This window comes from Scyliorhinus torazame, chromosome 2 (assembly GCF_047496885.1).
Source record: "Scyliorhinus torazame isolate Kashiwa2021f chromosome 2, sScyTor2.1, whole genome shotgun sequence".
NCBI classification, from domain to species: Eukaryota; Metazoa; Chordata; class Chondrichthyes; order Carcharhiniformes; family Scyliorhinidae; genus Scyliorhinus; species Scyliorhinus torazame.
In genome coordinates, this window is record NC_092708.1 from 28,338,599 (window position 1) to 28,351,751 (window position 13,153).

The 13,153-nt window shown below is 43.5% G+C and overlaps 1 protein-coding gene across 2 annotated transcripts in view; it reads right to left on the bottom strand.

Annotated features, from left to right (window-relative positions):
* slc49a4 (solute carrier family 49 member 4) overlaps nt 1-13,153 on the bottom strand; it is a 99,024-nt gene that overhangs the window by 13,362 nt on the left and 72,509 nt on the right. The window lies entirely within an intron of this gene.

Genomic DNA, 13,153 nt, shown 5'->3' on the forward strand with positions numbered 1-13,153 from the left:
GTAGCGGCATGGTTGGATGGCCTGTACGGCTTCCTGCGGTTGGAGAAGATAAAGTATGAGTTAAGGGGCTCTGCAGGGAGGTTTGACAAAAGGTGGGGAATGTTGTGACCGTGTTTGAGGAGCTATTTGTTGCAGGATGAGGGGTGAAAAGGGGAGAAAAAAATTGTACAGACTGCATAGTTGATTGCTGGGAAGTATGTTTCCCGGGGTGTTTGTGTGTTGTCACCTGTTTTGATACATATTTGTACTAAAGTAAATTTGATTTAAAAATCCAATAATCAAGCATCTATTTAAAATGCACAATTTCAGCACTTTGGAAGTGCCAGGCAGAGCACTGCTGCTCCAAATGTACACCCTTGTCCCAACCCCCGCAACACAGAGCTCCCAACATGCAGTTACCTCCTCAGATCTTTTGAGCTTCTTTTGAGTTCTCTGACTAGTCAGGCTTCTCACAAGCCCATTTCTCTCCAAGGTCTGCTTCCACAGCCCGTACTCTGATTGCAGCCCATTTCTCAACATTATTAACCCTTTTCTTCCTTTACTTAGATCCTTTTTTTTTTTTTAAACCTCTCCCTGTCCTCTTTCCTGTTTTTACGCCCTCTCCCCGGCTCCCTCGCTTTCCCTGGATTTTCACACCGTTTTTTTGTGGTTTCACTCTGTGCAGATGCATGGGCCTGGCCAGTGCCAAGAAGCCGAACTGCGCGCAAGATGTGGTGCGTTTCAGAGGCTCATTGAGACTTGGCGATGCCTCCCTCAGAGCTGAAGACAAAGGTCACGTGGATTTGAATCTTATTTCCTGGCACATTTGGGGGACCTTCACACGCGACACATCAGTTGGAAACTGTTGCACTAAAGAATACCTAAACCACGAATGACATTTTGGCAAGTTTGCTCCTCCAAAATACTTAACAAGATCCGAAATCAATACTTGAGGATAAGCAGATTTATACTTCAGCATAACCACATCTAAAGTTTAGGCTGTTTGCTTTTGCTACAGCATTCCAATGCACTTGTCAGCGAGACAGTCAACGACAGATTTTCTATCACTTGGTATCACTCACTATAAAAATCATTTTAATACTATTGATTATCAATCAACCAGCAGTGATAAGGAGGGAACTGACTGATTAGTTTCTCACAAAGTCAACCGTTGATCAACTTAAAATCAACAGAAACTGCAAGAATGCTTAACACCTGTTCATTGAATTTACAGTGCAGAAGGAGGCCATTCGGCCCATCGCGTCTGCACCAGTCCTTGGAAAGAGCACCCCACCTCAGCCCACACACCTCTACCCTATCCCTGTAACCCCACCCAATCTTTTTGGACACTAAGGGGCAATTAGCATTGCCAATCCACCTAACCTGCACATCTTTGGACTGTGGGAGGAAACCGGAGCACCTGGAGGAAACCCACACAGACACGGGGAGAAAATGTAGGTGAGACTGAGTAAGGACGGCAGATTTCCTTCCCTAAAGGACATTAGTGAACCAGATGGGTTTTTAATGACAATCGACAATGGTTTCATTTGACTTTTAATTCCAGATTTTTATCTGCAGTGGTGGGATTTGAACCCAGAAACCCAGAGCATCACTCTGGGTCTCTGATTTACTCGTCAAGTGACAATACCACTACGCCACGCCTCCCACAGCGTGATGAATGATAACAATGTACGATCTGAAGTGGGAAGAAGTTTTCAGAAACACAGCCTAGGTGATAGAAGGCAAAAAGATCCCCCTATTATTTAAATTGGCCATGCCTCATTTTGCTTCTTTATACATTACATTATTAGATTGCACAATGAATCTACCTCAGATTTGCTGTTTGTGACGAGACACCTTCAAATCTGTGATCAGCAACAACCCCTCTCATCTTCTTTGTTGTGCATTTAAGTGCACAGGATGTTTAAATTGTTTTTATGCAGCTGTGCATGTTTGATAACTTCAAAGAGGCTTACTTGTGCTTGACTTGCGGGAGGATCATAGGTCATCAGCTATGACCAAACAGAAAAAGAGCACTACAAAATAATCACTGCACATCCCAAAAAGTTGTTACCTTCTTTATCTACCCACGCATAGCAATGCCACTAGTGATGAAAGGTCACACATCTCAAATGTTAACTCATTCTCTCACCATAGATACCTGCTGAGAATTACCAGCATTTTTTAAAATTTCAAGTTTCCAGTACCGGCAGTTTCTTTGTTTTGGCATTAGATAACTTGCTCCTTAGTTTTGGTCACTGTTATCACAGAATTTACATTCGGACCTGCACTGGTCCTTGGAATGAGCACTCTACTTAAGCCCACTCCTCCGCCCTATCCCCGTAACCCCACCTAACCTTCTTGGCCACTAAGAATAATTTAGCATGGCCAATCCGCCTAACCCGCACATCTTTGGACTGTGGGAGGAAACTGGAGCACCCGGAGTAAACCCACGGAGAACATGCAGACTCCGCACAGACAGTGACTCAAGCCAGGAATCGAACCTGGGACCCTGGCGCTGTGAAGCAATTGTGCTAACCACCATGCTACCGTGCTGCCCACGGTACTGAGGATGCGGTTAATAACAGACAACCCAAAGGAAAGATGTCTGGTCTCTCACCACTACCCGGTGGCAATTCCTTGAAACACCAAAGCTATGTTGGCTTACCTCCCACCAATGTTAAGTGTTACCAATCTTTTTCCAGGATAAACGTAGTAGCAGCACACAAGTTATCAAAGATAATAGAATATCAATAGGAGCAGTAGGCTTTATGATCCCTCGAGTATGGCTCGACAAATCAATAAGATATTAGTAATATATTATAGTGTAGTTACAATATTCTAGTGTATCAGACTGTGCTACGTCCTGCCACAATCAATAGCAGAGGGAAACACCTATGATTCTCAATCAATCAGCTGGCTCAAAACCTCAACTTCCACAGAATGGGAGTCAGTTTCCAATTGTTGCGATGTACCAGTCAAGTTTTCATAGCACACCCATGGTACAGGAAAATGCTCAGATTCAGAGGCATGAGGCTATTAAGGATTCATTCAGTACATTCTGTAACAAATGTCCTCTTGTTATGACCTCCAAGTCAATATACTGGAGTTTAAAAATCACTTGAGGGCTAGTGGTCATAACTTTACAAATAAACGACAGGATGCAAAGGAAACCTTATGGAATAGTAGAAGCTTCCCACTTTTGATGCAAACTTTGAAGCAATATATTATGCAATTCCAGATGTTGGAGCTGCAGCAGAGTAATATAGCATTACTAGAAGTGAGGTTAGGTTCATTCCTGGATAAGTATCTGTACGTACAGCCACATGTCCTGCACTCTTCATACAGTGCAGCAGTCGCAGAGAGCAACGTTCCTGCCAGCTGCTGTGAGATGTGTGCTTATACACCCTTTATTCTTAGTAGGCAGCATGGTAGCATCGTGGTTGGCACTATTGCTTCACACCGCCAGGGACCCGGGTTCGATTCCCGGCTTGGGTTACTATCTGTGCTGAGTCTGCACTTTCGCCCAGTGTCTGCGTGGGTTTCCTCCGGGTGCTCCGGCTTCCTTCCACAAGTCCCAGAAGACATGCTGTTAACGGAATTGGACATTCTGAATTCTCCCTTTGTCTATCCGAACAGGCGCCAGAGTGTGGCGACTAGGGGATTTTCACAGTAACTTCATTGCAGTGTTAATGTAAGCCTACTTGTGACACTAATAAAGTTTATAAATACACCAAATCTATATGTTCAGGGGCATGTAAAAGATCCCATGGCAAAATAGAATCAGGGAGTGCTCCAGTCATACTGAATAACATTTCTGTCTTCACCAACACCACCAAAAAACAAATTGACCAATTATTTATCTGATCTGTTATTTGCTGGAGCTTGCTCCATCGTGGTTGCAACTTGCAACATCAAAAATACCTCACTGGTTGTGAAAATCTTTTCTGATGGTAATACCCCAAGTGTCTACTCAACACCCCGCATCAATGATAGATTAAGAATTCATCAGATTAGGCATTCACAGACATAAACTTACCTCTGTGCACCAGCTAGAGGAGGTCCTTCAACCCATTTAACCTTGCTTTACCAGAATATCAATCTTGCAGCGTTCCAGTAATCCAGCCATGTTTTAATCAAGTTCAGAATTCTGGTGTTAATTACTCCCTTCCAACTAATAATCTCCCCACTAAACACCCTCCCAGACTTGTACTTTCTTCCACTGCTACGGTTTTTGTAAATAATACTTTATGTTCTGTACCGTGTTAACCATCTACGATGCCACAAGAATACTCTTAGGGGTCTCCTTTGAAAGTTAATATGCCCTCCCATTCATTCCTCATATGCTCTCTTGTGTACTATCTTTGTGGGTTGATTGGACAGTGGTTACAGATATTCAAGTGTTCTCTGACCAGAGCACTGTACATCTTTATCACAATCTTCAACTGAATGATTGTGGCAGTACATCTCAGCTCGCTGTTTGTCTTATTCTCATCACATATGGAAATCAAAAGTGACATTAATTAACATTCTCAGATCTCTCAACTTCATCTGACCAGTTGTGTCCCGGGTATTGACACCTCCTACTTGAATCTCCAATATGCAGTATCTTTTACATTTGTTTATAGTTAATTTGACTTTATTTGCACTGACATACCCAGAAGCAAATTCCATCTAGTTCTCAAGATATTGACTGCTTCCCGAATCTGCAGTGAGTTGAAATGATTTGTCACCCTGCTGCTTAGCATTGTTCCATTTCCAATTCATGCAGATACTGAATGGGAACTCTATCGGCAAGCAGGGACAGAGTATAATATAGCAAAATTTGCGGACAATACTAAAATAGGTGTGAAAGCAGGCAGTGAAGAGGAGATAAAGATTTTACAGATGGATATAGATAGGCTAGGAGATTGGGCCAAAATTTGGCAGATGGAGTTTAGATGTGGATAGCCCCCCAAAAAAATAAAAAAATCGAAAGGCAAATTATCTAAATGGAAAGCAGATTGAAAATGCATCTGGGCAGAGGGATCTGGGCGTCTTTGTTCATTAACTGCAGAAAGTCGATATGCAAGCACAGCATGTCATTAAAATGGCAAGCGGAATGAGAGTGTTTATTGCAAAAGGACTGGGGTATAAAAGTACAGAAGTGTTGTTGCAACCGTATAGGGTGTTGGTGAGACCACACCTGGAGTATTGTGTCCAGTTTTGATCTCCTTATTTGAGGAAGGATGTGCTGGTATTGAAGGCAGTTCAAAGGAGGTTCACCAGGTTGATTCCGGGGATTAAGGCGTTGACTTATGAGGAGAGATTAAACAGTTTGGGTTTATACTCGCTGGAGTTTAGAAGGATGAGAGGGGATCTGATAGAGATATATAAAATACTAAAAGGGATTGATAAAATAAACGTAGACCAAATGTTCCCCATTGTCTAGAACGAGAGCTCACAGATATTGGTTGAGGTGGTAGATTTAAAACTGAGATGAGGAGGAACTACTTCTCGCAGAGGGTGGCGAATTTGTGGAACTCGCTGCCCCACAGTGCAGTGGAGTCGGAGTCATTAGATGGTTTCAAGAAGGAGATAGATACATTTCTGATTTTTTAAAACAGGTTAAAGGGATATGGGGAATAGGTAGGGAGGTGGATGAGGCCAGGAAGAGATCAACCATGATCTGATTGAATGGCAGAGCAAGATCGAGGGGCTGAGTTGCCTACTTCTGCTCCTAATTCCTCTGCACCACCTATGCTAATCACCCAGTTCAGAATGGGTTCAAATTACTTTTCAGTCAGATGTACAAATATATTTATTTACCCATGAAGAGAAAATGATTTAATGTTTGCTGATCATGTTGTAGGATGCACACATTTTCAATTAAGAATTGAAGCAAATTCATTAGGAACAGTAGCATAGAGGCTATGTTACTGGACTAGTAATTCATAGAGCTGGACTAACTCTACAGTGACATGAATTTAAATATCACCATGGCAGCTGGGGTGTTCAAGTTAAATATATCTGGAATAAAAAGCTAAGATGAAACGACCAGATTATAATAAAGCGAAATCTGCCATCCTTACCCAGTCTAACCTACATATGACTTCAGACCCACAGCAACGTGGTTGATGCTTAATGGTTTTCTGAAATTGTGGCTGGTCACCACCACCTCCTTGAAGACAATTAGGGATGGGCAATAAAAGCTGGCCTTGCCAGTGATGTCCACATTCCCTAAAATGTTAAAAGGAGTACATGTCAACTTCCCCTTAGAAATAAAAACACGGGACAGCTGCAACACGATCTCTATGGGTTCAGTATGTATTAGGGTGGGGCATTTTTTTTTTTTTTACATTAAACATAAAAGACTGGTCTCATTGCCACCCTCTCAAACTACCCAAGGCCTCAATATTGCGCAATTCTTCAACTTTCTCAATATTCCCCACAATCTACTGACGTCAAAATCCAATATTAGCGTCAAATTACCAAGCAAAGATCCTTTGCTTCATACTTTTGGTACTATTTAAATCTTTATAGAGTCCTACATTATGACCCTTCTTCATTATGTCAACAAGATGTGCACGTTAGGTGAATTGACCATGCTAAATTGCTCCTTAGTATACGAAGGTTGGATGGGGTTGTGGGGATGGGGCAGGGGGTTGGGCCTAGGTGCTCTATCTGAGCAGGGGCCATTGCAGACTCAATAGCCTCCATCTGCCCTGTAGGGATTCTATGGGGGGGGGGGGGGCACAATTTTATTTAGAAGAAAAATAGCAGCTTAAAATCCAATCAGAGGAGATTCATGCAGACACAAAAAGAGATGCACAGCTTTCAATTGCTCCACATTTAGAGCGGTTTCAGAAACTCTAAAAACGGAAGTACCGTTTGATTTTTGTAACTGCTACAATAAGCATTTTGGACTTGGAAATCTAAATAATTGAGTTAATCACACACAAAGGAAAAAAACACTGCAGCGTTCTAATCATTTCACACATTCAGTCCTGAAGGTGTTAACTCTTGCTGTGGTAACCGTTTCACTGGGGCTAGTTAATGCAAGTACCCTTTCTTTCTGAGGAAGCCTGTCCCACCTGTTCTCCCCAAGTTCAAGCAGCCTGGCCTTAATCTTCTATTTATATCTACTGCTTTTGAATTGCAGCGAGTGAATGCTTGGGACAGGCTAATCTTAATGTCGTTGGTGGATAAATTCTAGATCAGAACACCAGAATCTTTTTGCACAAGGACCTTGAGATATATGCAAACTGAGAACCAAGTGTTTATCTATATTAAGGCAGTCCACAAAGGCAAAAAGTTTGCAGAGCCCCTGCCTAGACAGACTTTGGGGGTATCTAACAGTTTAATAAAATTTACTGGAATGCTAATATTTTCCAGTCAATCACGTCCACAAAATTTTAAAAAATCAGCTGAGCCACACTTTCAACACAGCTCCTCTATGTGAAAGGCACCGAATAAAAGCAGATTTTGATTCCCAGTGCCTTTACAAGACGTGAACAGCAGCATAGTGGTCATTGTTGCTAGACTAGTATCCCAGACACCAGGGCTTATGATCCAGAACACGAGTTTAATTGCCACACAGGCAGCTGGGGCATTCAATTCAAATTAAATTAAGTTGTAAATAAAACGTGAGTAACAGTATCAGTGACCATGAGACTACTAAATTGTCATAAGAACCCATCTGGTGTACTTGTGTCCTCTAAGGGAAGGAAATCTGGCATCCTTACCTTGTCTGGCTCCAGACAATACAATAATATGTTTATATCTTAGCTGCCCTCTGAAATGGTTCACTACTGCCTTCTCAAGTGCAATAAATGTAGGCCTTGCCAGTGGCATCCATATTCTGTGAATGAATAATTAAATAAAACTTTTAGGGGCTGGTTTAGCACAGTGGGCCAAATCGCTGACTTGTAATGCAGAATAAGACCAGCACCGCGGGTTCAATTCCCGTACCGGCCTCCCCGAACAGGCGCCGGAATGTGGCGACTAGGGGCTTTTCACAGTAGCTTCATTGAAGCCTACTTGTGACAAGAAGTGATTGTTATTATTATAACGGAGGCAAACAGTGCAGACGTAACCGGACTCCAGAAGCACGGTCCCCCCTGCCTGATACTACAGAGTGAAGGTTTGAATATCTGCAGCAGGGAATCATTCCTCCGCTTTGCACTGGAGTCAGCTCCAACCTTTATTAACTTTGCAAAAGCTTAGTGCCACGCTACATCACAGCAAAATTGAACCTGCAATGGAAATTTATAATAAGTAGTTTTCACCTATCCAGCTACTTCTGAAGCATGGTGAGCTGCTCACAATGTCAGTAGTATCCCTGAAGAATTGACACAAATCTTGCATCGGTTCAACTAAATTGGGGTTTTGCTTTTTTTTTTAATTCCCAAAGATGCTTGGTGCCTTCCTCGCAATGTACTCTTTTCATCAAGCCAGTTATTTGTTAAATAAAGCAGCGGCTAAAGTTTGTCTGGAAATGGCACTTCCACCCCAGCGTGGATGCTGAAACTTTTGCGAAGACAGCAGGGTAATAATCCATGATAATGCAGAGAAACCATTTGGCTCCTCAATGTGTCTTTGGGATAGGTGAACGGCCGGGAACGTGGATCCTTCCCACAAGAAAGGAAAAGCCTGTTTCCATATCAAATGAAAATCAGGCAATGCAAGTGGTGCATTCAATAAGAGATCCTAAAACTATATTTAAAATGGAAATAAAATCAAAAAGGGATAACATGGGCCGAGTGCAGAAATAAGAAAAATCATACATAGACGTCCTACTAAGCCTCTCTCTCACCCTGCTCACCCAACTCTGCACCGGACTTCCCATATCCAATCACACATATTGCGATAATGTAAATGTTGGAAAATACTCAATTGGTCAGGCGATATCTGCTGAGCAAGAAACAGAGTTAGTGTTTCAGGGCAATGACTTTTCATTAAACCTGCACAGACAGATATTTTATTTATTTCCTAAATAAACATTGGTTATAGTCTTTTGTAGAAGCTGAGCAACAGGCACGTGTAAATACAGATGGCTGTAATCAGCACAAAAGCTGGCCTCCAGTGGTTGTTCCAAGTATAAAAAGAGTTATAGGAATGAAATGGGATACTAATGGGTAATTACATTTCTAATAACCTTGCACACCAACAACTTTAGTTCAGCAAATAATGGCCAACCTGCTTTCAAACAGCAGAGTTATCATCTGCTGAATACTCCCAGGTGGCTTTGTGAAGTTTACTCATCATGAACCTTCCACCGGGGTTTAGTTTAATGCAGAACAGAATTTAGCAACAGCTCTCAACTGTTACAACTACCAAGGAAGTACAGCCTTCAGTTCAAAGTCTCTTTTGAGGGCTGAAAGTTCAGCTCTCTATGTGGCATCAAAAGCTAGAAGGTATAATGCCAGTGCTTTTAAGTTTCACAGACATCTTTGATTACATTTCTGAATGGCATTCAAAACAACCTCATTCGAATCTCAACTTTAACTCCATTATTGCTGTATTTGCGACTACCAGGGCTGTGGAAGGCAAACTATCCTAGAAGGACCTTGGTCTTTACTCGTCCAGTAATTCCTGTTGCTAATAGTAGTGGTACAGTACACATTTCTGTTGGAATCAGGCTAAATCGCTGGCTTTGAAAGCAGGCCAAGGCAGGCCAGCAGCACGGTTCAATTCTCGTACCAGCCTCCCCGAACAAGCGCCGGAATGTGGCGACTAGGAGCTTTTCACAGTAACTTCATTTGAAGCCTACTTGTGACAATAAGCGATTTTCATTTTCATTTCATTACAAAAGTATATAAATTTAGGATTTGTGTAAGACTGAAAGGAATCAAAACTTTGGCCTTGGCTCAGTGGCAGCATCTCGTCTTCAAATCTGGTGGATGTGGATTCCAGAACCAGGAGTGCATAATTTAGACAGTCAGAGTGCCCAACAGTGCCCAAACATCTTGAGTTGCTTTGTCAATGACGTTTCCCTCCACCCCAAGGACAGAATTGGGGATGTTCGCTGATGTCCAGCACCATTTGTGACTCCTCAGATACAGAAGCAGCCTACATCCACATGCAACAAGACCTGGACAACATTCAGGCTTGGGCTGATAAGCGGCAAGTAATGGCCGAGTCACATAAGTGCCGGGAAATTACCGTCTCCAAAGAGAGAATCCAACCACCACTATCAATAGCCTGGGCATTTATCATTGGTTAGAAACTGAAATGGATCAGCGTTGGGGTGGCATAGTGGTATTGTCACTGGACTAGTAAACCAGAAACCCAGGGTAATGCTCTGGGGACCCAGGTTCGAAACCCGCCACTGCAGATAGTAAAATTTGAATTCAGTAAAAGTTAAATGTCTAATGATGACCATGAAACCGTTGTTGATTGTCGGAAAACCCCATCTGGTTCACTATGTCCTTTAGGGAAGAAAAACTGCCTTCCTTACCTGGTCTGGCCTACATGTGACTCCAGGCCTACATGTGATTCCTTAAATGCCCCCATTCAAGGGCAATTAGGGATGGAACAATAAATGCTGGCCCAGCCAGCAACAGCCACATCCCATGATCACTCGCTTCACCACCGATGCAGGTGGCTAGGATATTGGGAAGAAACACCAAAATTATATTTTAACTTTGTAAGACTGCGAAGAAAGGATACCTCGCTTCAGGAGTGATTTCACGAAAAATAGGGATATGGTATATTAAAACAAACTTTATTACTAATTTAGTATTAAAATATCTAACATCACAGCAGAAAACTGCTGACAATACCCCTTAAACGATGCTGATCAGTACAGAGAATACAGTAACCCTTAACTGCTATCTTTATTCCGACTCAAACACAAAACAAATCTCAGCTCTCAATCGACTGTTATAATACAGTTAGCAGTCAGGAACACCAGCTTTACAAAGATGTCTGAATACTTTGCGAAAATAAATTTAGAGTGCCCAATTATTTTTTTCCAATTAAGGGGCAATTTAGCATGGCCAATCCATCTACCCTGCACAAAGATGTATTGTGGAAGCGAAACCCACGCAAACACGGGGAGAATGTACAAACTCCACACACACAGTGTCCCAGAGCCAGGATTGAACCTGGGACCTCGGTGCTGTGAGGCAGCAGTGCTAACCACTGCGCCACCGTGCTACCTGAGAAAGCGATCTTTTAACACTGCTTTAAAGAAAGACCTGGGATTCCCCGAGTCTGGGGCTATGTTCCCATGCCGGTGTGGGAACGGTGGCGGTTTACGGCAGAAAAACTGGCGCAAAACGGCCACCGATTCCCCGTTTTGCTGGGGGCTAGCAGGACGTCAGTGTAGATCACCCGGCTCCAGTTGCCGATACGCCCCGGAGAATTGCCGGGTCCGTGGTCGCGCATGTGCGCGGCGGAGGCCTGCAGCGGCCGCGCCGCGCTACATGGCAGATCCAGCCCGCAAAATAGTATCCCTCCTTTGGCCAGCTCGCGCGCCCCGCACCACCCACCCACAATGCCCCGAATAATGTCCCCCCTGCCCGTGGCGCTGGACTGAGTCCGCAGCTGCCATGCTGAGTTCCCGACGGATGAGACTTTGAGAGACCCACACCGTCAGGAATTCGGCCGGTCGGGGGCAGAGCATCGGGGGAGGGGGGGGGGGCCTCAGGCAAGGTCCTGAGGCCGTCGATACGTGGCGCGATTTCCATGGAGGGGGGAGAAGCATCGCAAAGGCGGCGGGTCAGAAACGTGGATTCTCCAGCCGTTCGCCGAACACGATTTTGGCATCGGCGACCGGAGAATCCAGCCCCTGGATTCTGTCAGAACCACGCAGAAACTCTGCTGTATTTCTTCACAAGCTGCTTCAGCATGTTTCAGCTCACCTTCTAATTACACTTCTTGGAAGAAACTGTTAATCTAGCTAGACAAAAACGCTTGGCATCTCCAACTAACAACAAAACTAACACTGCTTTCCTGCAAAATGCCTGATACAGTGGCTCCACCCAGTAATGACAATCTCACCACGCTGAAATATAATTAACTCCACAGGGCATCCCTTAATCCAAAAAACATTCCAAACTGGTGCCGCTGACATGCCTTCATTCTTCCTTAATCGTGGTTTCCCATACACTGTGGTTGACAGGACTCTCAACTGTGTCCGCCCCATCTCCCGCATACGTGCTCTCACCCCTTCCCCTCCCATCCAGAACCAGGAAAAGGTTTCCCTTGTTCCCACCTGAGTTATTCTCTCTTCCAACTTCTTCCATCGGGCAGGCGACACAAAAGTCTGAGAACATGCACGAACAGATTCAAAAACAGCTTCTTCCCCGCTGTTATCAGACTCCTGAATGACCTTCTTATGGACCGAACTGATCTCTTCACACACCTTCTCTACTGAGTAGTCCATGTCAATGTATTTAAATTGTGTACATATCATATAAGCTATGTTTTTTCATGTATGGACTGTACACAGAACAATACTTTTCACTGTACCGTGGTACACGTGACAATAAAGTCAAATCCAAACCCTCGACACGGGGAGAATGTGCAAACTCCTCACAAATCACCCAAGGACGGAATCAAACCTGGCTCCCTGGTGCTGTAAGCCAGCAGTGCTAACCACTGTGCCACCGCGCTGCTCACCACCATGTTATCAAGGACAATTAGAATTGGGCAATAAATGTTGGGACAACCAGCGATGCCTACATTCCATGAACGAATGTAAAAAAGATACCCGACTCAGAGATTGATCTGTTCAACCATGGCTTGCGCTAGATAACATTTTGAGACTATGTACATCTTTTATGGTATAGTTCCTGGAGTTTCAAATGGCAATAGGAAAGAGCTTATCTTCAGCTATATTAAAATGTTGAGAATGCAATTGTGCACCCACATGACTGATTTAACAGCACAATTGCCTGCACACTGCACTGGTCACGGACACAGTCGATGCCCTCACACTCTCACGGCAGTTTATTTCCAATGCAACAAGGTTTATGGAACTATCTACCATATTGTTGAACATTTGCAATGTCTTATGTGCACACATTGAGGTTTCAGTCAAAATTGCACTATGTCTTCATGCTAAGAAGCTGGGTCGGCATGTACAGATTCTTCAATGCATACTGCTGTTCGATAGAAAAACCGGAAATAACACAGCATGCCACTTGTACAGATGCTTAATGCAGAATTCGGTGATACAAATAATTTA